This window comes from Talpa occidentalis, unplaced genomic scaffold, assembly GCF_014898055.3.
Source record: "Talpa occidentalis isolate TD23 unplaced genomic scaffold, MPIMG_talOcc4v2.1 talOcc4.10, whole genome shotgun sequence".
NCBI classification, from domain to species: Eukaryota; Metazoa; Chordata; class Mammalia; order Eulipotyphla; family Talpidae; genus Talpa; species Talpa occidentalis.
The window spans coordinates 1,235,442-1,258,360 of NW_023600993.1; the positions used below are offsets into that span (position 1 = coordinate 1,235,442).

Consider the following 22,919-nt stretch of genomic DNA (forward strand, 5'->3'; position numbering starts at 1 on the left):
TAGCATCTTCATTCTGATCAACAGGATGAGGGAGGAACTCAGAGCAGCCGTGAGGACTCACAGGACAGGCCTGCTCCATGCACACGGGATAGAATACAGCCTCCCGGCTTTGCTGGGCTCTGCACGGCCAGATGCGGCCTGTCTTCCTGCCCTGGGGAGAGAGCAAAGCGGGTCTTGATGGACTGATAGCGAGCTCGGCTGTGTCCACTCTCCTCCTCCACGCAGCGTTTGGGGGGAACCTGTTTGTTGGCTGTTTAGTGCTGGGTCTGAGGGTTCCCGGAGCCATCGGGGCCATCCGTCTTCCCCGGTGCATAAGGGAAGCAGCTGATCAATTTGTCTCCGGGCGGGTGGGGGGTGGGGGGGCCGAGAGTGAAGCTGCAGCTGCCGGCACGGGGGAGCTGGCCCTCGGGCTGTGCGCCTCCTGTGTGTCTTTTTCCTTTGTGGAAAGCAGTGTTAGGAACATTCTCGTTCTCATTCTCTTCTTTTTCTGCCTTTGCATCGGCCTTAGTAAGAGGAGACCCGTCTTCTTGTTCTTGGCGTCTGCGAAGCGTGCGTGCCTTTATTGCGGCGTTTGGGAACTGGGAAGGTTACACAGCAGCTCCGCAAACTTCTCAGTGTAAAGTGTTTTGTCCCGTCACTGTCCTGCATCAGCAGCTTCTCTGGTCACGGCCAGTAGGTCAGCGCGGGCAGGCTCCTTGCTGTGTCCTTGCACTTGCGCCCGCCGCACACACACTAGGGCTCGGGTCTGCGCCTTTGAGGAGGAGCACAGGCGCCAGCTGGGATGGCACAGGGGCCGAGGAGGCTGTGAGATCCTCGTCATCACTCTACAAAGTCCTTTTTCCCTTTTCCTTCCTCCTCCCCTTCTCTGCTCCTCCCTCTCCTCACCTCTGCACATGGCTGTCAGTGTGGCAGTTATTTCAGGCGCAGGCAGCTCTGCCTGTGGCAGAGGGAGGGCCCCAGTCTCTCCTAACTTCTGGGGGTGCCTCGACAGCTCCCGGTGCTGCTGTCGCCCTGCCCTCCGCTGAGAACGGGGCAGTGCTGCTGGGGCTTTGTCGCCTAATTGTTTGCTAGGGGCGGGAGATGGATGCTTGGAAAAGGAGGCAGAGCGGAGAGGCGAGGGTATCACTGGTCGTTAAAATCTTATTTTTGAAACGAGACTGCTGGGATTTGAATCTGTTGTCACCGCTTGATTCATCTCCCTGACCTTGGGAATAGCACGTAACCTCACGAGGTGCAGTTTTCTCATTAGCGTAAAAAATGTGGGTTGCGAGAGTAGCAGCATCATAGGGCTTGGGCGAGAACTTAATTAGATGCTATCTGTCTCGCAGCACGGGCGCAGAGAAATGTTGATCATTTCAAATAAAAACGCCATTTTCTTTCCTCAGCTCATTGTGTTCTCCTCGAAATTAGACAAAATGGGATGAGATTTCCCCAGAAAGGCCCTTCGTGGGCATGTGGCTGCCGAGGCTGCTGGGTGTCTCCCCGGCTCGCACACTGGGTCTCCCTCCTCCTGCCAGATCCAGGATCTGTTTTTCTCTTTTGATTCTTTAAGTGATTTGGATAAAATATTAAAGAGCACTAAGATCAGATGCTGAAGATTGGAGGCAGGAAATAGTTGAAGCAAATGAAATGAGTCTATTTTACATTTATATAGCTCTCGGCCAGGTGAGAGTGGGTATTAATTTGAATGGTAATGATCTTACCTCTCTGGCAGCTTCCTGTATTTTCAGAACATTTTGCAAACTTTAATTAGTTTATCTCTACACCCCTTCTGTGTGCTAAGTAAATATTTTCACTTTACACCTGTGGCCATCTGAGGAAATGACCAATTTAACCGAGTCCTTGCCTACATTGACTGTTTCCAAGTGAAGCATTTGTAGATTCCGCCGGCTGATCGTGCACGCTTTGTGCCTTTTTTCCTTATTTTTTCTTACTCTTAATCTGTTTGACATTGGCTCAGCGTTGGAGTTTAACAGCCTCTTCTGCACAACGGGACAGGACGGCTGGCAGAGCGAGGGGCGGGGCAGAGCTGCTCCCCCAGGTGATCTGTGGGCGACGCTGTTGCCCTGACCTGCCCCATCTATATCACGGGTTTCCTTCTCTCCTGGCCTCTGCGCCCCACGGCCGGGGGCCTGCGTGCCAGTTGTCTCAGGATGTGCAAGTCTTGGCCTCCCTCCTCCTTTCGCGGGCGAGACTTGCGTTACCATAGCTGGTTCCCCGCCCTAAGTCTCAAGTCTAGGGGGTCAGATATATCGCTAGATGCTCCACATTGAGGCCCCTGACTTGGGGGCCCCCGCGGGGCTGCTCGGGAAGGCGCGCCGGCACCTGGGCCCTGCTCTCTCCCGCTGCCTGGGGTGTGTGCATCTGAGCTCCGTGCTCCTGGGAGCAGCACAGGGCACCCCTGTGGGTGCTCAGGGCTGGTCCTCGGTACAGAAGACACGCCCCTGCCAAGTCTGGGTAGGGATGGGAATGGGAGGACTGAGAGATTTCTTCTGTCTCAATGAAAATAAGTGTTTGTGAGGGATTTGCAGCCCACCTGGCTTCTTCACGAAGGCTTCACTGTCGTGCTCTTTGATGATATAAGTTAAGAAGCACACACTCCAAGGAAAATGGTATTTGTGTTTGGAAATGTGTTCAACTTCTTGGAAATACTCGGAAAGCATATAGTAGGGATTTTTTTTTGTCAATGCTTTGAAGTTTCCCTTGCGAGGGAGCAGGTTCTGAGCCCACATTGTCTCCTTGGAGCTCTGTAAAATAAAAAAAAAAAAAAACAGAAAATGTGTATTCTGTACCGGCAATAAATTTTATTATTCTTCCTAATCCTGTGGCAAAGACAGCACAAACGAGGGCACAAACGAGGGCACAGCCTCGCCCGCTCATGCAGAAGGGGCATGATTTGTTTCTGCAGCGAATGAGCTGATGAGCCTGGGCCTGCAGGGGCGCTGAACTCAGGCCCCTCCCTCGTGGCCGCGACCTCTCCCTGCGCTTTCCGTGCGGCACCCATAGGGTCCCCGCCCCTGCTCCTTGCAGTCTGAGGCGCTGTCAGTGAACCTTTTCCAAGAAATGTCCCGCCCCTCAGGCTCCTCGCCCCTCTGTTCCGCGCCTTCCGTGACTTTCCGTTCGTGTTCGAATCTCTGGATCAGAACCGGAAATCAGACGCCCCCCCCTTTGCCTCCGGGTCAGGCTCCCCACGGCGCGTGTTGGGCGATGCCCGCCCTGTCAGGCAGGCTCAGGGGACGTCCGGAGGCGGCCACCATCAGGGGTGACCGGGTCAGCAGCCGCCAGCTTCCCCGCCCATGACGCCCTGAGCGGGCCTGAGGCTGTGCAGAGGCCCCTCCGGGCTGTGCTCTGCGGTGCTTCCGGGCGTCTGTGGTCACAGGCGCTGGCTCTGGACCACAATGGGTTCCCGGCCCCAGCCCGCAGGCGGCCCCTTCTCAACTGCCGGGGTGTTCTGGCCCAGCCTCTGCCTGCTTGGTGACGAGCGGCCTAGGTGGCGGCCACGGCGACGACAGTGGGGACGCGCAAGCTGTGCTTTCTGCCTTTTTGCGCGGCTCCCCACAGCCGTTCCCGCCACCCCGCAGAGCTTCCGGGTAGACACTGGCCACCGTCCCATGTGGGGAAATGGCCCCCAAGGGCCTCGGGAGTTGGTCGACGAAACGCGACGCAGCTGGAGCTGGGTTTGAACTCTGATCCCGCAGAACCTGGTCAGGAGCCCTTTGGCCGCCGCGGTGGCTGCGTGTGTACGCGGGTGGCACTTGCCTGGACATGCCCGGGGGCACGCGGGCCGTCTTGACTGCCGGACCTGGCCGAAAGAACCGGGCCGTTAGCCGTGCGCTCAGGTCCTCAGGTCCCCACCCGGCAGGGCCGTTCTCCAGAGGCCTGGTCCGCCCTGAGGGGAGCAGGATGAGGCCTGTCTTCCGGCGGGCAGCGGAGCAAACGAGACAGAGCCTTGGGCTCCTGGCGTGGCCCCTGGAGGCCTCAGCAGCGTCCGTGCTCTCCCCTTGCTCGTGCTGCCAGCCATGGATGCTGGACGAGCCGAACCGCGCCCGGAGCATGGCCGGCAGCAGGAGCTCGACCACCCCGGCCGCTGGCCCTGGCCGCGAGGCGTGACCTGTGCGCTTCTGAGCCCGAGTCACCCCAGCCCCGCCTCCCCGGCTCGGCCACACGCCCGCTCGGCGCTCACCCGCCGTGAGATCACGAGTGGTGACAGCAAGAGGTGTTTCTTCCCCTTTAGATTCAGGGTCAGGAGAGTCACATTTATGATGCTTATTTTAATTTTTTTTTAACACAATAATTTGGGAAACCATGAGTTGTCAGGAACCAAACAGTTGGCGTGAACTGCCGTTGCGGGCTGGGTCAGGATGTCTGGGCTTGCCGAGGACAGTCTCTCCCTGCCGAGGGGCTCACATAGGACTCCCGTCCGCCGGCCCACGCGTGTTACAGAACGAGCGAATGTAAAGCACAGACAGAGCCGCGGGCCGGGCCAGGCAGAGCCACCGTGGGAGAGACCAGTCCTGTCACACAGGCCCCAGGTCGGCCATCCAGAGAGAAGCCTCGGTACAGCAGAAAGAGAGCACGCCCCAAAGCGAGAGGAAGGGGAAAGTGAGCAGTTAGTTGAGAAATGACACGCCTGACCTAAGTAAGAGACCCGTGATCAAGGTGGAGAAGGCACGAGCCGGTTACAGCGCGGACGGAAAAGTCTAGAAACACTGTAACCCAATGCATAACCAGTGTCGCCTCTGCGAGTGGACTCGCACGTGCTACTGTGAGAATCTGTGGGTTTTGGAGCTTAGCCAGAGCCGGGCCAGGGCCAGCCCACGCTTGGGCCATGACCACTGGCCCAGCTCCCAGCGGCCCCAGCACCTGTGACTCGGAGGAGCTTGTCGACTGCCGCATCTTCACGCGCCCGGTGCCCTCCCTGCAGGACGTGCCTCTGAATGAGGCGCTGACTTGTCACATCTGCCGTTACCTCCCCAGGAGGTCACAGGGACTGGGGCCATCTCGTCCACCATGGGGGACGAGGGAGGCTTGGCTATGCGTGTGCTCAGCCGTCGCGTCAGCGTCTCTCTCCCGTTCGAAGGAGCCAGCCCCTCCGCTAGTGACTGCGCGTAACGCGTCGGCCCGGTCCGCGGTCCCTGCCCGGGGTAAGCCCGGGCTCCTGAGGAGGGCCCTGCGTCCCTCTCGTCTCCGGGCGGCGGCGGGTGCCCGGGGGCAGCCTAGAGGTGTCCGGGATGAGTCTTTCTCTGTGGCCCGTTTTACTGGCGCCGCTTTGGACAGCCGGGGACGTGTGTGTGTCCTCCCCTCGCGGGGTCCCGGAGGGCTCCGTCGTCCGCCTTCTGGGAGCTGGCTCAGACCATTGTTTGCAAAGTATGTTTGTGTCGCAGTGGACGTTCTCCTTGGGAAACATTTGCATTCTACACAGTGATTTTGGGGAAAGTTTGTGGAAGGGGAGCTGCGAACATTTCACACACTTGAAGCTAGACAATTTCTAAGAATGACGGGAATCGCGGAACTCTTTCTGTGCGTAGTTTTCAGCTGCAAAATGGTGGTGCCGGGCCTCGCTGCCTCTGGAATCAAAAGTAACACTTCGCACATCACTCGCTGGACACCGTGTCCCTCTCAAAAATTATTTCGGATGGGTTATAACGCAAACTCTAAGAGAGGGGAGTGAAAGGCACATTGAGAATTCACACTGCAGAAGGTACAGACCTGCAATTAGCTCCCTCTCCCCCTCTCCCCACCTGCTGGCTTTGCATCTTTCAGGAAAAGTGCCCAGAAGGACGCAGACAGCTCCTAGAGCCTTGAACTGCTAACCTGAAGTTACGCGGGACTTCCACGACTATGACCACCCCCGCGAGGGCCGTGAGAGATGCCTTTGCACACTGGCTTGTCAAGTCCCGAGACCTCGCCTTCATGCATGCATGAAGGTGAATGAAGTAGACATTTGATATGCGCCGTTCTATTTAAAAATTGAGGCTGACGGCCCACTCTTGGGCAGGTTGTCTCTTAAACACACTCGTGGCGACCCGCCTGCTTGAGCTAAGTAGTGACTTTGTACAGTTTGCAAACACAATGAAAATCATCCAGCGCGGTGAGTTGTCTCCATTGTTCTCAAAGCAGAGCTTTACTCACAATAAGAAGAAAAACATTTAAAACTTGGCGTGGCTCAGTGCTACAACTGTGAATTTATTTTCTCTCCAAGGAAACATGATTTCTGTGTTTTATTTTGATTGCTATGTTACAATAATAATAATGAAGACATTTGAAAGAAGATAAAATTTCGTTGTACAAAATTCAGTGACAAACCTGAAGGTCCAGGGAAGGATGAATTTCACTTTTATTTTTATTTCTCAGCTGTCATCCAGACAACCAGTTTTCAAAGGCCGTTTTTTTTTTTTTTTTTTTTGTTCTTTTGGGCTGTTTTTCCTGCACGAGTTGTGATGCTGGGTTTCAGGTGCTCCTCCATCACTCGTCATCATTTCTGATGTCTCCCCGTTATAACCAAACCTGGGAACCATCAGGGGACAGAGAACAAAGCGCTGGTCTTCCCAGGACAGAGTGTGACCAAATTGGGTTTAAAATTGGCCGGGGTCCCGTGCGCCAGGAGGGCCTGGGAGGGCACCGCCAGCTTCCCCGCGACAGGGTCCCAGGGTGGGGTCCTGACTCACGTCCATGCAGCGACTTTCTCGCCGAGGTGCTGGGACTTGGGAAGACTTTTTTTCCAGACTTAGTCGGTAAAGCGAATTTTAAAACATGTAAAATGAAACAAACTCTGTTTTGGGAAATTGCTCAGACCCTTTTCTCTCTGCAAAAGCTGTAGCTCGCTTTGGCCACATGTTCCTGGTATGGTTGCTGCCCTAACAGTGCACGCCTGGCCAGTCTGTCTCTGAAACTCAAACATTTGAGGGACATGAGGAACAGAGAAGACTGAGGAATTGCTCCAGGTTAAATGAGCCTGAGGACGCTTGCCAAGTCTGTGACCTGAGGTTGCTTTAGTTGTAAAGGGCAGATGTGAGAGAGAGAGAGAGAGGGGCGGGGGGGGGCCTCTGGGTTAGATATCAGCACTGTTCCTTCTAGATCACGATTGTTCCACTGTGGTTATGTAAGAGGATGTCCTTCCTTCTAAGCAATAGGTACTAAATTATTTAGAGTTAAATGTTATTTCTACAACTTACTGTCAGCGGGTTCAGAAAATACGTGTGTGTGCCGTAGAGAGCCACAGAAGGGGAAGAGATGCACGCAGAGAACAGGAATGATAAGAAAATGTAGCAAAATATTAAAAATGGGCAAATCTGGAGAGCTTGGGCGTACAGTAGCTCTTCACACTATCAGCACAATATTTTTTTTTGAGTCTGAAATGATCAAAATTAAAGCTTAAGAAAAGTACACCAATCAGAGTTTCTATCTGGAGCATCAGAGTAGCCCCAAAGAAGCTCTTTGAAATGCTGACGCTCCCAATTGCAGCCTTAACTACGTGGGGGAAGACGTGCGGCCTCACGTTCCTGCTCGTCTGTGAACCAAATTGATGTGAAAGCCAAAGGCTTGCGTTTTTCTGTTGAGCTAGTGTAGGTCAGCCGGAACGCTGTGGGTTCTGCTTTCAGAGCAACACGCAAGGGAAATGTCTGAGAAGTAGCCTGAAGAGAATTCAGAGGGTTATTCCGCAGTAACTTCCTTTGATGTAAAATAATGTTTACAGAGTTAGAAATGACGCTGAACCTGTAAGTAAGTGTCACCCCCTCCCCTTTTTAGCTTCTAAATAATGATGTCTTATTTATTTTATTTATTTTTCACTGGAAATTTTATACTAGGACTTGCTGAACTTGAGTCTTCAGTTGCATACTTTTTAAATAGCGTGAACTCCAGAAAGGCATCTCCCCCTTGCAGAGGAGACCTTGTTCTTCATTTCAGTGCTTTTTTTTTTTTTTTTTTTTTTTTTTTTTTTTTTTTTTGTAGTTTATAGACTAGAAGGTGCAGAGCAGAGATCTTAAAGGCGATTATCTGGCGGAAGATTCTAACAACAGGCATCCCTTATGGAGTCTGGCGAGCTGGGCTGCAGCGTGGACCAGGTTCCGTTTGCCGTGGGCTCGGTCTGACCTTCCTTGCCCACAGCCTGTGGGCGCCACGCGGAAGTGTTGGAACGGCCAGCGTGCGTGGAGCACCTCTGTGTGGGCTTGGACACCTGCCGTGCCCTCAGCTATAACAGCCGCATCCAGTCCAAACCCACTGGAGCAGAGCAGCGAGCTGCCTGCCGGAGGAGCGCGTTGGCGGCGTCTCGCGTGTGCTGAGTTTCAGCTCGTTTGACGCCTTGTTTCCCGATTGAATCCATGCTCACCCCTTGTATGACCAGTTTTACCACTGCGTTATCCCAGCTCTACCCAGCAGAGGCTCATTACCGAATCCAGTACATGGAGCCATGACAGCCCTGAGGACAGCGGGGGGCTCCGGCATCAGGTGACGTCGCTGCCAAGGTCGAGGAGCCCAAGGGGAGCGAGACCAGCATGACTCCGCCCCCAGCTTCCGCTCCTGTCCCCCCACACCCTCTGACCCAGGATCTTTCTGTCAGGGAGTCAAGCCTGTGTTGGGAGCTGGTTCCATGACTAAGGGAGGGAGCGCGAGGTGTTAACAGGCGATGCCCACGTAGATTGAGAAGTAACCTGACCTTGCGCGTCCTCCGCACGCCTGTAGCTGGGATCAGGGCCCAGAAACCACCTTCCTGCAAACTGATGGAGGTTCCCAGACCCCTGATTGTAAGAACTTCAGTAACTGCTTTGTGGGCGAGCCTGGACTTGGGGGGCTTACTGCAAGGATGCTGATCACCCGCCTGTTTGCAAAGTCAAGCCAGGTCCCTTAGCGTGGTCCCTGACTGGCTGGCCAGGACCTGGGGCTGAGCCACAGCAGGGAGAAGCTGGGATATGTCGCTGCGGCTGCTCTGCACAGCTCAGGGCAGAGCTCACGCTGTTCGCAGTGCTCCCGCCTGCAAGTCAGAATGCTGAGTCGGGGCGAGCAGTTGCCCAGCTGGCGCAAAGCCGTCTGGCAGTCTTATTGGAGGACTAGTTAGTTCCCAGTAAGCAGGAACGGCCGTCACTTTGTGCCTGTGTGAGTGCTAGAGCCAGAGGAACGGAGGAGGCTGCTGATGAGAGGCGGCCTAGCTTCTCGGCCCTGGCCTCCTGGGGGACCCCTGTCCGAGGTCCTCCTGCCTGTCACACCCTGGCCGCTAATGCCCACGAGGGTCTACTGCTTACTCCTGTTTCCGTGCTTTCTGGTGTTCTTGGCCCGTCCAGTGCTGGTTTCCTGTGAGCACGAGCTTCCGCCTGGGCAATGTGAAGCTGGGTCCTGACCACAGCGCCCACTGTAGGGCCTCCGTGTCATTGGCCCTCGTGGCGGTGGTTGGCCGTCTTCTCTAGAGCTCTGTGGCTGGTGACTGCTTCGTCCCACACCAGCGGCTCTCCGCGTCTGTCTCCACGCTCACCGTGACGAGGACACTGTCCTTCCAGGCCCTGGCTGTCCTGCTGGCATTTTCTTTCTTTAATTATATCCACAGCAACTCTCTTTCTCAGTAAGTTCACAATCGGAGACACTGGTAGTTAGGACATCAACATAGGAGTTTGGGGGCAGTCAGAATTAAGCCCATAACACCTGTCATCCTCCTAGCTATTCTTTTTTAAAAAATATTTATTTATTCATGCATATAGGAACTTGGGTGCAGGCCAGAGGTGCGGGGGGTGAGAGGATTCACCAGAGACAGAGTGGGGAGCAGAACGGGTGGATCCACTGAAATCCACTGCTGACGGGAGCAGTGGGGAGACAGGAGAGGTTGGCTGTACCATGTGGGTAGCTCCCTGGCTGGGGATCAAATTTATGCTGCAGCAGCCGCAGGCAGCTTCCAGTGCTGGGACTCAACCCCTGCGCCCCCAGGGAGGCCCCATACATATTCTCGAGGTTCTCCTTTAACGCCGAAATAGTGGCAGGTGCTAAGCAGGCATTGTCGTGGCGGCAGTTCTGTTGTCTCGTGCATCTGCATGGGGTATAACCCTCCCCGCCATACGCTGCCTTGCCATACTTGCGTGACCGGAGAAGTCGGTGCTTGATAGAATGATGGCGGCTTTGCATGTCCACGTCTGACTCACTGTGAGGTTATGTGAAGTGCAGCAATAACGAACATTTAAATCGCGTCACCTGCTTTTCCTGTTACTGTCTTTATGTAAACCTGCGGTTCGCATAAACGCTCAGTTACTTACTGTGTCATCATCATCATCATCATCCTCCTCCTCATCATCATCGTGGTGGCAGCTCCCAGATGGCAAATGATGCATCTGCAGGGACCAAGTGGGGGGCAGGAAAGCGTCCCCCAGAATCCACTCCTTGCTCATAGAAGGGAGGATTGGTGTGAACTGACACTCCCTTCACCGCAGCTGGGAGCTGCCCCCCACCCTCGCGCACCTCTGGGCCCCGCGGCCGCGGCCCACCCTGGTCCCTTTCCCGACTCTGAGAGAGAGCTAGTGTTTGCATTTTGCAGATGAGAAAAACAGACTCCAGACTCCGGTTAGAGCTAATGCTGGGTGACCCAGGGGCCTTCAGCACCAGCCTGTCGTCGGCCAGCAGCCAGCAGCGAAAGCTGAGCCTTTGCCGTGCTGACCCTCGTGAGCCATCCAAGAGAATGTCACTTTACTGGCAAAAGAGGTTATTTTTTGAAGACTGGAAATGCAGACACCCAGGCCAGTAGAGCACCGTCAAACCAGAATCCGGGCGGATGAGCAGGCCGACCTGGGGCTTCTACAGCAACGGGGTCATTGGCTCGTAGGGCAAGGCGGGGGCTTGCGAGCAGGGAGCGTTTCCCAGGCCATGTTTCAGAGACCACGGAGGCTTAGGTTTGTGTGGAGGATCTCTGTGATCCCCCATTAGCTCAGAGCCCACTCTATTAATAATTAGTGGCGGCTGAGCCAGTGCCAATAAGAACATGAGAAAAGTGCTTGACGTTGTAAGTATAAGGGGAATGAAAAGTTAACCAGACATCATGCTGCTCTCTACCCACTGAATGGCAAAATGGGGGCGAGTCACAGCAGCAGTTGTTGTCAAGGAGCTGGCACATCCAGAACGCTCATCCACTGTGCCTGGCCGTGCGAAATGATACAACTACTTCGGAAAATAGTTTGGCAATTTCATAAAAAGTTAAAGTGGCTCCACCCTGCGACCTAGCATTTATGTGTATACACAAATAATTTATTCAAGAAGGATGAAGGCACGTCAAGAAAGGACCCGGTATTAGAACATTTGTCTCACTCTTACTCAGCGTGGAAAAACACTGGGAACAGCTTAGTTATCAATCAACAGAATGGCTAATCAGACAGCAATGTCTGACTGCAGTGGAATACGACTCAGCACGAAAAAGCAGCAACATGAATATTTCTCAAAATACGGTGAGTGAACGATGGAGAGACAAAGAAATACAGGCTAGGGCATCCCTGGTGGCCGAGAGGTTAGGTCTCAGTGCTGTCACCTCTATGGCCTGCGTTCGATCCCCGGCCAGGGAGCTGCCCACAGGGCATGGTGGACCTCTCCTGTCTCCCCACTGCTCCCCTCAGCAGTGGATTTCAGTGGATCTGCCTGTTCTGCTCCCCACTCTGTCTCTGGTGGATCCTCTCACCCCCCCACTGCCCCCGCTGCACCTCTGGCCTGCGCCCCAGCTCTTGTACACAAAAGTGAAAAATAAAAGAAATGCTGGCTGTGTGATGACATAGGATACAGAATACTCGAACAGGCAACACAGTCTATAGTCTGTTATCAGTACATAATTTCCTTATACATAGATGTGTTTACACACACACACACACACACGCACACCCCCCTCACCCCCCCACACCCCCCGCTTGCTCGCCAGAAGTCAGCTCCTTTTGGGGCAGGAATGTAGACTAGAAAGGAATGTAAAGAACTTTCTCGATTGATGGAAATAACCAGTGTTTCGGGGGGACTGTGGACTCAGCGACCTCTCAGACAGGTGCGGTTTACAACGTATAGTGACAGGAGCCTCAGAAGCCGCGCCTTCCGGCCACAGCAGCACCGGCATTGAGGGAGCGGCAGGCGACGACCCCCACGCAGGGTGAGCACCGAGCACTCAGCTCCTGCCTGCACTGTCCTGCGCTGCTGACTTCAGGTGCCAGGACTAATGAGATTTAGGGCAACTTTGAACCCGAGACGTCTTCTCAGAAATAAAGTGAAAGGCCACGTCTTAGAATCAGTGGGGTGAACCCCCTTTCTTGGCACAGCTGAGGCAGCTCCCCGTGCTCCTCCCTGCACAGCAGGTGTTCCCTTCAGAGGATGCAGCTGCCCCCAGATCCCTGGACCCCAGGGCCCCCTGAGCCCGCCTGGACAGTGGCTCCTCCTCACACTCGGTGTTGCATGTGGGGTGCGTGCAGGGTGCGTGCGGGACATCTTGCTCCAGCCCTGCTAAGCTCCCGCGCTGTCAGGCAGGGATCAGGGCATCACGAGCGCGCGAGTCAGCGAGTCATGGTGGCTGTTTCCTTCTAAGGCTGTGATCTGGCGCCATGAATTATTAATTGCTAGGCCGAATGGCGTCGCTCCCGGAACCCATTATAAATGGAGGAGCGCCCGTATCTGCCTGATCTGAGGAGCGCAGGACGGGGCGCCCGCAGCGGGCGCTCTGGGGGACGTGGCAGGCTCCGGACAGGCGGCCCCCAAACTTTCTGCCATAAAATGCAAAGGACAGAAGGGCATGTTTCATGAGCCGCTTGGCACCCTGGGAGGAGGGCGCGGAGGCGGCTGCTGCTGGCGAGGGCTGCGATGGTGCTGAGGAGGGTCTTTGGCCGCGCTGAGCACATGCGGGAGTGTGGGGCTGCGCTGGAGGAAGCCTGGACTGGAGCGCCGGAGCCTCTTGCGTCTCTGCTGCTGCCGAGGAGGAAATAAATAATGCACCGCGGACTGAAGCCGCGCTCAGGATAGCTCAGGATCGGCGGGCGGAAAGCAGCTTCCGCTAGAGTGAGTAAGTTATTTTTCAACACGAGTTATAGCTTTTCCGAGGAGGCAGAGCTAGGACTGGCGGCCTCTTTGCCGGGATACTTAGCTTTAATACTTGATGAAGCCTCCAGTCTTCCTTGCTGCTCTCTTTAATATGTAATGCCGTTTTATTTTAAAGCCTTCTGCAGAAAAATAGATGGGCCTGGATTCTGTTCCTTCCTGTGTGTGTGTGTGTGTGTGTGTGTGTGTGAACTCAAGATTAGTCTCATTTTAAGCAAGATTTTTTTTTAGCAATTTATGAATATTTCAGAAGTAGACTCTCCACACAGACACGCGGGGCTCTGTTCAGCCCAGACGACGCCTCGCCCGTGTGACAAACGCCGCGCTGTTCACGCGGCCACTTACAGGAGGAAACTGCACCCAGCTCTGAGCCACGCAGCAGTTTTGAATCGGTGGTTTTATCAATGTAAATTGTAACAGGGTCGCTGGCGGCCGTCACTGGGCTGTGCTCACCAGCCTCGCCGCTCTGAGAGATCCTTTCAGAAGCAACGATTCCTCTGACTCTCTGTAGACGCTCACGTGCCGCACTGGCGTGGTGGCGTGGCTGCCTGAGCACACAGGGGTGCTCCTCCTTCCCTTCCGCTGAAAGGAAAACATCGTGCTCGCAAAGAAATAATTTGGGCGGTCGGATGTGGCCCGGGGCATAGGGAGTCTTTGGTTCTGCGCCAGCGGAGCCTGGGCAGGCGGCCTGGGCGGGAGACCCGACGGCCCCTGCTCCTGCGCAGCCCGTCCCAGCGCACGGCCGCGCAGGTGGCGCCGGGGCCCGTGCAAGGGGAAGGGACTAAAAGCCTAGACGGCTTCGCCACGCGGCAGAGGGGCCAGGCTCGTCACGGCGCGTGAGGGGAGTCTCAGGAGCACGGGTGCTGAAGGCTCTCGCCCCCCCCCCCGCCCCGGGCCTTCGTTGGGGTCAGCGCCAGCGCCTCTCTGCCCCGCTGGCCCCGCTGGCACTCGCATCTAGCCCGCGGGCTGCTCCCCGGTGCCGGCGCCTGTGGCTGCCCCACACCCGTTCCGGCCGCCGCTGTGCCGTGGGCGACCTGGCCCCGGACGAACCCAACCACAGCGCGAGCGAGAGGGGCTGTTGTGGACGCAGGCTCTGTGCCCCGCCGGCTGCATGGCCAGCTCTGCCCCCCCGGAGTAGCGGCTTCCTCCAGAGCCCCGAGGAGGGAGTTGTTGGGGTGCAGCGTGTGCCCCAAGAGCACCAGCCACAGCCTGTCCCGTGCCCCGCCCGCACCCGCGCCGCGTCCGTCCTCCCGGCCTCTGGGCAGCTAGTGGGCACCGTGGGGAGGCACCGCGGGCCTTACTTAAATGTGCATTTATTTTTAATGAAGAGTGAAAATCAAAGTGCTTCTGTCATCCCCAGCTCACCACACCGCCGTCCTGTGGTGTGCGCTCCCTATAAGCAGCAGCCTCCCCGGCTGTCGTCCTCGGAATCGATGGGCGGGAGGGATTCCCTGGGTAGGAGACATGTCCGGGTGGCTGCACGGGGAGGACTCGGTGTGGCCGGCAGCCCGAGACTGATTCCAGGCTCAGGCCTCCCAGGAGATGTCTCTGAGCATGCCGGGGCTGGGCCAGGCCCGCCCGGTCTGCGGATCCTCCCTTGTCCCGGCCGTCAGCACCACTGCTCTGCGCTGAGACGTCCCTGTGACAAAGCCCTGGGTCCACGTGTGTCCACCGGGCCCGCCTGCCCAGCCCGCACGTGCTCTGCTGGGCAAGCAGGAGCCGGGGCCCACAGCTCAGCTCCTCGGTGCCAGCTCAATAGACGTGTCAGATGTCGATTTTCCTAACAAGTTCACATTTCTCTCCAAAATGTTAATAAAATATTCATTGTGCACGCGTGACAGTTTCTGGGGGACGCTGCAGAAGTCGCGCCGGCTGTAATTTTAGAAAGGCGACGTGAGCGCTGCGCTGCGCTCCCTGCCCGCACACCCTCGCGGCTGAGGTCCTGCAGGCACAGCGGGTGCCAGAGGCGCTGCCACAGCCGCTGGTCTGGAGCTTCTGGGTGGAGATGTCTGGGCCTCAGGCTTCCTCCCCCCGCCCCAGGCCCCTGCAGAGGAGGAGTGTGGCAGGCTCATCTAGAACCTGAGCCTGTAGGTGTGTGAAGAGCCAGCAGAGGAGGAGCTCATTATGCGCGGTGGGCTCCCCTGTGTCTCTCTCTGGAATGCGGGGCACTGGCTTGCTCCAGCTGCCCTGGGGGCCTGCCTCCCGGATGTTCACCTCACATCAAGGGGCTAGGAGTGAGCGGCAAGGAGGCAGCTTGTGAGGAGAACAGTGGGCCGGCCGCCCGCTCCTGGCAGGCCCAGCTGCTGGACCCTGTCCTTGGGCCCCTGGGTCAGGGGCAGAGCCAGAGGCAGTGATCAAGTCCTTGCCCTCACTGGCTCTGGACGTGCAGGCGGAAGACCAGGAGCCCCTGCTCACACCGCCTCTATCCTGGCCGTTTGGGTGAGGGGCTGGCCGGGCCCTTCCTGCTGGCAAGTCATTGGCCGGGTGTCTTCCAGGCCTCTCCGCTGCGGAGTCTCTGCTCCCCCTTCTGTGGCCAGCGCAGCCCGGGGAGACGCCGGGAGAGTGGAAAGGGTCGTTTTCCGCAGCTCAGCTGCGCTCACCAGAGGGTCTCCACGGCCTTCTCTGTCCCTGTGTGAGCACCAGGTGGGGCCTTCGTGAGCGCGGCGGTGTCTGCTCTGCCTGTTTGTCTCCACGCGGGCACATCTGCATGGGCTGAGGTGCACTGGTGGATGGGCCGCCCTGGCTTCTCTCCTTGTTGTACCGAGCGCGCCGGGCGGCTGTTTCCAGCCCTAGCCTGGGGCCCCTGCATCTGCTGGCGAGAACCCTGAGCTCATGTCCGCACCTTCTGGTTGTCAGAGATGCTCAGGCCTCCCCCACCCCACCTCCCGCCGGCATCCCGGTCAGCACCACCCACCAGGGGCCTGGAACCTGTCCCCTGACGTGATGCTGGGGGAAGGGCGTCCCCACGTCTGTTAAGAATCACAGCTACAGTCTAATCATGGGGAGATGTCAGCCAAGCTCCTGTTGGGGACATGCCACAGGTGACTTCCCAGCTTGCCCCACTTTGTCGAGTGCTCGGGACCCAGCATGGTTGAAGCCTGCAGGTCAGGGCGTGCAGAGCCCTTTTCTGCTCTACTCACCACATGGGGCTCGGCGCCAGAATGGGCATGTTGGGTGGGGTCTTTGGGAACTCTCTGTTTTTCTGTTTCGTCGTCTGAAGTAGTTACTCCAAGTCCCGTTCCCCATGCACTGGCTTTGCAGCTTCGACACCTCACGTGACCTCTGAACTTTGCTTTCCTGACTGTGAAGTAGGCCAGACACACAGCTGACAGGCAGCAGCTCCTCAGCACAGCGGTCAGCCGAGGGACGAGCCCTGGTTCTGGCCCTGGGACTGGGAGGCCTGCGCAGGCCTCAGTCTCCTGAGCCTTGGTCTCCCTGCCCTCAGTTCTCACTGGCCTCCCAGGGTGCTGAATCTGGTCTACCAGGTGAACGTTCATCAGTGCCTTTGACATAAATTCTCAACGTGATGATTGTTGCAATTTGTATGTAAAATTCTCTTGGTATCAGTAGGTTGCCCAGCATGCGATGCTTCATGCACCTTTTAAAAATTGCAGGCACCTGTTCTCCTTTTCATTTCAGCATTGTAACGCGTGCAGCTTAGTGGCTTCACGTCCACCACAGCCTCTGCTTCCAGAGCTTCCCCCGAGTCCAGAGAGAAACCCACCACGGAGAAGCTCCACTTCTCCCCACTCCCGCCCCGGTGTCTCCGACGCCCTTTCTCTTTTCCAGAGTTTGCCTCGCCTAGATGTTTCGTAAGTGTGATCATATAACGTTTGCCCTTTTGTTTCTGCTTGCTGCAGCTTCTTCTTAAATCTTGTTCGCTATCTATTGTTCTAAGCAATATCTTTTATAATTGCATTATTTAGATGATGAGGAAAGAAGCAAATGATCTATCAATCTAATTTAATAGCAAAGATTGTAGCAAGAGATTGTATGTGAAAGTGTTCATCACAGTGTTATTAATATAGCAATTTTTTAACCTAAATGTCTAATAATAGATGGTTGATTAAAATGAAGCTGGAAGGCATGGCAAGAAATGCCTGCCTGGTGATTGTTAGGAAGTAGGATAACAGGTTAACTTTATTTCTCATATTTGTATTTTTGAATACTTTATTTTCCTAAGTAATGTGCATATACACGTGTGTGTATGTAAGGGGGGGAGGGTGTGTGTGTGTGTGTGTAGGTGTGTGTGTAGGTGTAGAGAGAGTGAGTCAGCTGACCAATGCTTTTGTATGCGGCTAGCCAGCATCTGAATCATGGGGTCAAGTCTCTTACCAGTGTATTGCTGTCCTCAGAGCTGACCCAGGAGGTGAATCAAGAACGAGGAGAAGCACATTTGAGTCTAACATTCTAGAATGCGGTATCTCACAGGATAACTTTTTTTGGTATAAAACAGATACTAAAAATTAAGCATCTAAAATATTTAGTGCATGTGGTATTATTAGACGCTGGCAGTAATAAACAGGTTTGATGAATAAGGTAACAGGTATATTTGCATCTGGAGAGAAGAGAAGGTCCATAAAGAAAGAAGTTATTTTTACTTGTAACCTGTTCAGCTGAAAGCAGAGGAGGAATGGCATGAATCAGCTGTCAAGGACTTCTGAGAAACCGTGTACGTGCATGTGTGTGCGTGTGCCTGTGTGAACATAGAAAAGCACACTGAGATTTAACACACTTGTATTTTTTTCTTTGCAAATCCATTTAATGTGCGCGGCATTGTGGGCCGAGCACGCCCTGGGGATTCACAGCACAGCCGTGTCCATCGGCCAAGCCAGGCCCTGCAGCGGGGCTGCTTGGTGTCTGCACGTGCACGTCTGAGCTGCCCGTGTGCCTGGCCCCTTCTCTGTCTGCTTCCTCACTGAGGGGAGGTGGGGGGGAGGCGTGGGTGCACTCCCTCAGCGCCGTGAGGGGATGAAAACTGATGTTACAATAGACTAGATCTCCCAAACCAGGCAGGTGCAGCTTTGTCTGGCGGAGAACAAGTGCAGTCTTCGGCTCCTACGAGGGCGTTGTGTGCTTTCAGAAAGGCTGGGTTTCCAGACCCGGTGAGCTGAAAGGCCAGCCGCCATCCGGGGGATTTCCCCTGTGGGGCACAGACCTTGGTGTCCCCTCCCTGCTGAGACACGGGGTATGTGTGTCTGTGTCCGCCGTTCCTGGCAAGTGTCTGTGACATGTTTGTGCACATTATTTATGTGTGGGCAGCGTGGCCGTTCAGCCAGATCGGAGGGTCTTTCCTGAGAGCTGGTAGTGGAGGGAGACAGATCTGATGTCAGGTAGCACTGCCTTTGGCTCTGTTTCTGAGCTGATCCGTGCAGCGCCCTCCCGCGAGTGTAGTGCCACATAGATTTTCTCTGCACATCCTAAGACAGAGCTTGGACGTGGGCAATTCTGTATTGATGTCCTTAGACTCACAAACCCCTGGAGACCAATTATGAAGGTTCACAGGTTGTTTTCATTTTGCTTTCTCTTGATGCCTCTTTAATGAGACCCAGTAAACAGCAAGCTTGAAGCTTTCTTGTTGGAGACCTGTCTGCCGCCTTCAACCATTTATTACTAATACATCTGGGAAATGATTTATAAATTAAATATTAGGAAAATGTACTTTAGAAAAAATGTTGTAAGGGGAATAATGTATAATTCTCATTTTGGGAAAGTCCTTCCAGCAATTTGCTAATGGAGGGGCAGGGGTCAGTGATTGAAGGGCTCGGCCTGTGTGACGAACACAGAGGAGGTAGGGGCCCTGGGGGCGGACATCTGGGCATGGGATCCACTTAATAAACTGTGGACACAGAAGTTGCTGATTTTTCTGTCAGTGCAACCCTTTAGAAAAGTGAGAAATAATAAAGAAATGTCCTAGCACATATCCCCTCCGCATAATTAAAATGTCATGCTCATCAGTACAGAGTAGCTTCCTCACAAGTGGAGGGTGATGACTTGGGGGTCTTGTCACCCTCCTGGGTCAGTGAGAAGGGAGGGTGGAACTGATGTATAATCGGCTTCTCTTTGTGCACATCGTGAAGCTGAGCCCACCCCTGTCTGTGACTTACCCGAGTCTCCCGGCTTAAGACTGTCAAGCTGAGATGGTCATTTGCAAGGTTGAACTTCAGGGTTTGATCCAGCACACCTACAGCAGCTTCTGTGTGAGTGAAGCCTGCGCCTGGGCTCCTCGGCTGGGTTGGGTCTACACACCAGAACCTCCCATTTCTGTTGGGAGGGGGAAATGGACAGAGCTGTGCTCCATCTCCCAAATTTCAGGGAGGCCAAAGGACACTTGGGGATCATCTTCTCAAAGGGAATTAAAACACATCCAATTTGTAGATTTTACTTAACAGAAACTTGTGTTCCTTTTTTGAAAGTTCTGAAAATCTCCATCTGTCGTATCAATCGTGCTGTAATAGTTGCATGTAATACTTTTAAATGTCCAAGAAGTGAATTCATAAATGTGAAATCATACCTTTGCAGTTCACATTTGTTTTTAGATTCCATTTCAGTCTCTTTTATTTCATTTCTGCAAGAATGGTTAGGCTGCATTTCAGAGACGTAATCAGGTGCGTATCATGCTGTCCATTCTGTTTGAAAGGAAACATGCACATCGATTATAGACTAGACATTATTTATACATTTTGCATATGTAAGCTTAAATACAGATTTTAATATTTATTTTGTGTGTGTGCGTATCTGCAAATATGTCTATTTTTACGTCATTTTGAAATACGTATCACACAGGCAATCTTAAAGAATACTGTCTTTTGGCTATTTTGATCTCTGGGCTGAGAGCTTCTGCCGCAATCAGTACACTACTGTGTCTTTGTTGCTCCCCACAGCACATCCTGAAGATTCCACTGAATCACTGAATCAAAACTTTGGAGTTTGGGAAAATGAAAGCAACTTAGCATCACCACAGTATAGTCATTTTATAAACATTAGCAAAACTGTAGTTTAATTCTGTCATTTCATTGATAGACACTCCTTTGACCCATGTATGTTAAAGGGGAGGTGCACATTTGCCTTCTCACTGCTGCATTTGAGTCTCGTGTTTTGGTAAAATGCTATCTTGGCAACGGTCAGAAGACAGAATACCCTCAAGTGAATGTCTTGGGGCAGACGCTGAAGATGTGTGTTGACAGAGGTCTCTGATTCCTCCTCTGACAACATTTACAGTCAGAAGAGAAAAAGAGTTTTCAGATAAAGACTGTTACAAAGGCACAATAATTTCGAATGATTTCCATCTTCTAACAATCTCCTGAAATTAATGAATAAAGACAATAGCCTTCCATTCACCCAACTTTACCACATCAGGCAGTGGAAATAGAAAATGATTTGACATTAATCCTGCTTCTTGACAGTTGCAGAATGGCGATACTCTACGCTACCCTCTCAGAGGATGTTCAAAGATAACTTCTATTCTATTTTCATATTCTGTCTCATAACCTCATCTATTATGTAACTGGCTTCACTGCCAGTGGCCAGCATGAAGCTGTGTGGAGCCTGCTGGGCCACGAAGGTTCTGGAGAACGTACTACACAGAGGGTCCCTTTTGGATCTTCATTGTCACCGCTGTAGGTTACGCGTCCTTCCCTAATATGTCAAAACTGAAAGACCAGATCGGCTGAGTCACGTAAATTATCTTTGGGATGAACCACCTCCCTCTCCCCTCCTGTGAGAAGAGTGGTAACACAGCCAGTGTGAGGGCGCAGCTGACCCAGCGGAGCTCGTGCTGGCTTCGCTAAGGCTCGAGGTCACAGCAGCACTGGGACGAACCCTTGTTAGTTGCGGTTTGTGATCCCGAGTGTCCGGAATGAGGGCCAGTCCTGACCAGGTGCAGCAGCTGGGTTTCAACTGGACTTGACGCTTGACACAATTCTGCTGTGTCGCTGAAATCTTATTAGTAGAAGATTAGGAATTTGTTGGGGAGAATCTGGGGGAATATTGCTATAAAATTTTATAAACTATATAAAAAATGGTTGCAGTCTTAGATGATTGTTCCATTTTTTGGAAATAGGTTTTTTTCAAAAGGGAGTTTGTGAGCATTTCACAAGCCAGCTTCTTTCGTTCACTGGTGAGTTGCTTTTTCTTGCTGTCTTTCTCCTCTCTCGCCCTCTCCTGCTCTGTCTTCCGTCTGCTGTGATGAAGGATCAGTCACAGGGACAGGCGGTGTGTCTCACTGTGCGCTTCCTGCTACGTCATTGCTTTTGTCTCTTTTGCTTTGAATCTGTGATGGTTACAGTTTGGAGCCTGTTTTCTCCGTTTCAGTTGAAACAGTTTGCACACTGTACAAAACCTTAAATCTTAAGTGTATCACCTAATAAATGCTCCACCAGGCCCACACAGGAGGCGTCTCATGAGCTGGAAAATCCTGTCCCCTCTCCACACGCACTTCCCCCTCCCCGGAGGCCGTACTCCTCGAGCGCCTGTCACCATAGCGTCAGTTCTGCTTGGTCTTCAGCTTCATTTAAAAATTAAAAAAATGGGCGGAAGAACTAAAAAGACACTTCTCCAGAGAGGAAATGCAAATGGCCAGCAGGCATATAAAAAGAATCAGAAACTGTGCACTTTTTCTTCCTGCCTTGTTTTGCCCAACATAATATTTTCGGAGCTTCATTTGTGGGGTTGGGCATATCGAGGGTGACTGTAACCCCGAGACTGTCAGTCCCCTCCTTTCTCCTGGTGAGGACAAGGCTGAAGCTTATGACATGCTCTTTTGTTGATTAGTCACTTAGTGACCTGGGGTGTATGTGGGGGAGTCGGCTATACTTCTAATTCTCTTGTTGTTGTAATGGTTAAAAAAAAATATTGTTTTATTTGTTCAAAGATTTTATTTATTTATGCATACAAGAGGGGGGTGCAGGCCAGAGGTGCAGGGGGTTAGAGGACTCCCCAGAGACAGAGTGGGGAGCAGAACAGGCAGACTGACTGAAACACACTGCTGAGGGGAGCAGCGGGGAGACAGGAGAGGTCTGCTGCGCCCTGTGGGTCACTCCCTGGCACAGGATCAAACTCAGGCCACAGTGGCTGGCGATCGCTTCATAGTGCTGATACTTTAACTCCTGCACTATTAGGGAGGCTCTTGATGTTTTTTAATGGGGTTGAGATTACAGAAATTATTCAGAAAGAAAGAGTTTTAAGGCAAATGATTCAAATACTCTTTTCCAACTCCCTGATGCAGCTGTGGTGGCGGCCAGAGCGCCTTTCTCTGGGAACATTCATCTATTTCTTAATATTCTTTTTATGCCCTGCCCTGCCTTCTTCCAAACTGGGAGCTCTTTGATTAAATGTCTCCCTGATTTCTGAGAATCTTGTGTACTTTGCCACATAGACAGTAAATTTGCTAGATCAACAAGGCCTCCCTTAAATGGTTTGGGGTTTGGGGTACTCCATAGAGATAAGTTCTGGTTAAACATGTAGCAGAAAGACTGCTCTCGCTTTAAGGTTATAATGAAAACAGTTATATAATTACAGCTTTTGACAGTATCAAGGGGAAAGAATTAAATGAGAGACCATGACCTTTCTCAAGTGTTACAATTATTTTAAATTATTTTCCATTAAATTCTCTAAAATGAACTCCATCCTCCATATACAATACCTTCCCAGGTAAGCTGTGGTCGTCTTCACGATTTAACTAAAAGCCAGGCGATTGTGTGCTATTGTCTTATCTTCTGCTTCCCTCGGGGACTTCTGTCACTTCTGTCCCTTTACCTCAGTTCTGTCTCCCTGCTACAGCTCAAGCTTCCTGAGTTTCTGCTTGGGATCGTTGATGTCACGCAGGGAGCCATGTTAGAATCAGCGTAAACGTTTCACTCCGGGGGCTGCAGGAGGGCCCACGTCAG

General features: G+C 53.3%; 1 protein-coding gene across 6 annotated transcripts in view; it reads left to right on the top strand.

The window, feature by feature from the left end:
- Positions 1-22,919, top strand: part of LOC119254937 (contactin-4) — a 470,837-nt gene that overhangs the window by 151,418 nt on the left and 296,500 nt on the right. Inside the window, exon 1 of one of the 6 annotated variants that reach the window (XM_037521972.2) lies at positions 16,679-16,844. The exons of the other annotated variants lie outside the window; for them this stretch is intronic. The gene's annotated coding sequence lies outside the window, so the exon portion shown is untranslated. Of the gene's footprint in view, positions 1-16,678; positions 16,845-22,919 lie in introns of those variants that run through there. 6 annotated transcript variants of the gene reach the window in all.